Source organism: Palaemon carinicauda, chromosome 35 (genome assembly GCF_036898095.1).
Source record: "Palaemon carinicauda isolate YSFRI2023 chromosome 35, ASM3689809v2, whole genome shotgun sequence".
In the NCBI taxonomy this organism is placed as follows: domain Eukaryota; kingdom Metazoa; phylum Arthropoda; class Malacostraca; order Decapoda; family Palaemonidae; genus Palaemon; species Palaemon carinicauda.
This window is the reverse complement of record NC_090759.1, coordinates 13,300,684-13,304,780: the sequence shown is the minus strand read 5'-3', so window position 1 is coordinate 13,304,780 and position 4,097 is coordinate 13,300,684. Positions and strand designations below refer to the sequence as shown.

Here is a 4,097-nt window from a genome sequence, read left to right as displayed (position 1 = left end):
CCTTCCACTTGCGTCTATTCATAGTTTTTCTATGCATGTGTGTGTATGTGTGTAAATACATTTCACTACAACTCAATAGTCTTTAGTGACATGCAGAACAGTATCACAAATCCTGTGATAAGGTAAGTGTATTTCAACAATTGAAGTTGCCATTTCTTAAGGACTAGGCCTATATAGGTCTAGCTAAATATAGCATCGATAACGTAGCACAGTCCATTTTTTGCTAGAGACGATATACTATTTAATGGAAATGTTATATTTTTAAAAATTACATTACTGTAAGTCTACTTATCAATTATTAATGTCTATTTTCTTTAGCCTACAGGAGTGTTCATTGATACCCTAAATGTGAAAATGTGCTGGGGCAAAGATTTCAATAGTACATCTTGAAAAGATGCCACATCACAAACACGTATTATCTTACACGTAACTCAACGCTCTAGCATATTATTATTATTATTATTATTATTATTATTATTATTATTATTATTACTTGCTAAGCTACAACCCTAGTTGAAAAAGCAGGATGCTATAAGCCCAGAGGCTCCAATAGGGAAAATAGGCCAGTGAGGAAAGGAAACAAGGAAAAATAAAATATTTTAAGAACAGTAACAATATTGAAATAAATATTTCCTAAATAAACAATAAAAACTTTAACAAAACAAGAGGAAGAGAAATAAGATAGAATAGAGTGCCCGAGTGTACCCTCAAACAAGAGAACTCTAACCCAAGGCAGCGGAGGACCAAGGTACAGAAGCTATGGCACTACCCAAGGCTAGAGAACAATAGTTTGATTTTGGAGTGTCCTTCTCCAAGAGGAGCTGCTTACTATAGCTAAAGAGTCTCTTCTACCCTTAACAAGAGGAGTAGCCACTGAACAATTACAGTGCAGTAGTTAACCCCCTGAGAGAAGTAGGATTATTATTATTATTATTATTATTATTATTATCTAAGCTACAACCCTAGTAGGAAAAGCATGAAGCTGTAAGCCCAAGTGCTCTAACATGGAAAATAGTCCCGTGGGAAATGGAAATATGGAAATAAATAAACATGTGAAAACTAATGTAATAAATATAAAATACAACATGTATTTGATCAGCCTTGGCCATGTGTGTTTATGCATGTCCGGAAAAAAACCGTCGATGTAAGCTCTGCATACGGTGCGGAACAGAGAGAGAGAGAGAGAGAGAGAGAGAGAGAGAGAGAGAGAGAGAGAGAGAGAGAGAGAGAGAGAGAGGACCTCACACTCAAACTCCTCCGCGGCCTTGTTGGCTGATCTGTTTGCCTTCGTTCGTCTCTCTCGCTCTCCGGCTCTCCCTGCCGTTCAGTTCAGTTCAGTTATGGGCCGGGAATAGTTGGGTGAGGTTGTTGGTTAATCATTCTCTGATGACCGGTACTTGTGTCTCGTGTCCGTGTTGGATTTTTAAGTGTCACTTCCGTGTTATCTAAGGAATATATTTAGAGCATCAGTAAGGTAAGATAAAACGTCACTGCGATCATGTTTTATTTGTTTATAGTTTGTGAAATAATTTGAGATAAAACGTGGTGGTGAAGCTGAATGGTTTGCGTCAGACATGCCGCTGTCATTACAACTGGGTCCTTTTCATGTGAATATGCATGTGATAACTAAAAACGTTTTTGTAAATAGAGGAAGAAATGCAATACATTTGGGAATTGTGGCTGGATTCGTTTTGATTTCTGTGTATAACAAACAGATTTAGCAACCAACTGTGGTATCTATTAGAATTTGAAGTGGTTATGAAGATAAGCGGGCAAGGAAGGATGAGAAAGGGTTTGGGTTGAAGGAAAAAATGTATTTGGGAAAGTCTCTCTCTCTCTCTCTCTCTCTCTCTCTCTCTCTCTCTCTCTCTCTCTCTCTCTCTCAGCTTTTGAGAATCTAGATACTTAAAATACCCACATTGTTGAGTGACAAGGCCATTCTTTAAAATGAGGATTACCGTAGTCCCCTGAGATATGTAATATGCTTTTGTTTGTCAACTACGTTATCAAAGCAAACTGGTAGTATTTATATATATATATATATATATATATATATATATATATATATATATATATATATATATATATATATATATATCACGAAATTATGCTAGAAAGTAGAAAAATTAAGGTTGTTAGATTTAGAAAACTAAATTCTGCAGATGTGGAAGTGCCACTAGCGATGGGGATGGGTCTAGTGAAGAGAAGCGGCGGGAACTAGTCAGGGTTTGTAAGCTTTTGTAAGAGAAGAAAGTTGAGTTGGTGAAAGCAATGGATCGTGGTAACTCGATAGTGTAGTTACGGACGTTAATGTAATATTTGATGCCATGATAAAAAGGAAAGTCATAAAATAGGCGAATTAATGACAGCAAAACTATAGGCCTATGCAGAAGACTTGACAGACTTGAAAGGGAAGTGATACGTCTACTAGTTTCTCAAGGGTTACTTCATATCTGTCTTCATGCTGTGTTAGCGTATGTTTATTACTGTGCCTACCTATTAGGAAAGCCATTTGTGGTGATTAATTACGATTTTTCGTTGAATATTGCATCGAAAACACGATGGCATGGTAGGCCGATTATGCTAAATTATTTAAACTTATAGTTTTTCCTGACAACCACTAGTTTTTTTTTAACTAATTAAGACCTCACTAATATTTATGAATACGTTTCCTTATGTTGTTTTACCATAGCCCTTCTCCCCCCTCTCTTCTTCAGTTCCATAATGACTACCGTCACAAGACGTTGTCACACGGAGAGGAGTTTAATGTATTTCAAAATTTAGTGTAATTTGCGTGGTATGCACATCCATGTAGACCTATTGCATTAGCTAAGCTACCAAGTGCAAGCAAAGACCATTTGGGCGGTTTTATATAAAATACAGGTAATTATACTTTAATTTCACGGACATTACATGATTGTAATTTATTTTAAGGATTTTTTTTTGCCATTGCCGTTACTGCAAACATTTCTTTGGTGTTTTCCGCTAAGAACAGTTTCCACTGATATTGCTTGACATGCAGACTCGTATAGTCTTGAAAACATTACCAAGATCAGGGATTCCTATATATGATATAATACGGAAGGATTGATTCGGATGTAATTTCCCCCATGGACAGTGATTTTACCCTACCCGGATTTACGCTACTTGCATTTTTCAGAGTATGAGCGAGAGTAATGTGCCATATTGTCAGGTCGCACCACTTGAACACCAAGTTTAATATCACCCAGTACCACAGTCGAGCTGCATCTGTTTTTCTGTAATTTTGCACCACAAGATCATGTGATAGTTTTAACGAAAAACGAGGCATCGTGACGAAGCAACGGGATAAGAAGAGGAGTATAAATAATGACGAGGCTCAAGTGGGTGGCTGGGAGTGTTGGTGGTAGGTGGTAGTGGGTAGGTGCCTGATGCTATCTTGGGGTGGTATGGGGGAGGGGGTTGATTGGGGTGGTACGGTTGTTATTAAATTGAGGATAAGAGTGGGGGTTGGGGAGGGGGTGGCGAGAAGGAAATTGCAATCTTGGAGCGGAAGAAGGAACATTATTACTGTCTAGTCCTTAGGGTAGATACATGTGAATAAATAAAGTTTTTTATAGACGTATGATTTGCTATTGAGAGAAGGTCGGAGCTGATTTGTCAGTAGTAGGAGTTGGATTATATATTTAATGGTTTTATTTACATTTGTTTTTGTTGGAATAATTTTGGCATTTTAGTTACGCTTTTTTGTTGTTTCATTTGGTTGAGCAACCATGTTCATGATCTCAACCTCTCATAATGGGTAGGATTTTTCTGTATACTGTAGTCTTTTTTGGCAGCTGTTTGTCCGTGGGATGTTTTCGATTAAAATGGGTTTGCTTATAATAAATGATCTTGGAATTATGATAATTTCCTTTATTTACATCAATGCATTTTTCTAGTGAGCTCATCGGGGGACATGCATATCATAATTCAATTTGGAACTTTATGTAAACAAATATATTAAAAAATTAACACTTGCTTGCCTCCTTAAATTAGTTTTAAGGTATATATTTCAGACGAAAAATTCCGTCCACGATTAGGACGAACCCTATGAACCAGATGAATGTCCGAAATCA

The 4,097-nt window shown here is 36.9% G+C and overlaps 1 protein-coding gene across 1 annotated transcript in view; it reads left to right on the top strand.

Annotated features, from left to right (window-relative positions):
* Positions 1 to 1,318: 1,318 nt before the first annotated feature.
* The window catches only part of LOC137627625 (ras-related protein ced-10-like), a 291,092-nt gene continuing 288,313 nt past the window's right edge, over positions 1,319 to 4,097 (top strand). Inside the window, exon 1 of the mRNA XM_068358727.1 lies at positions 1,319 to 1,474. The gene's annotated coding sequence lies outside the window, so the exon portion shown is untranslated. The remainder of the gene's footprint in view (positions 1,475 to 4,097) is intronic.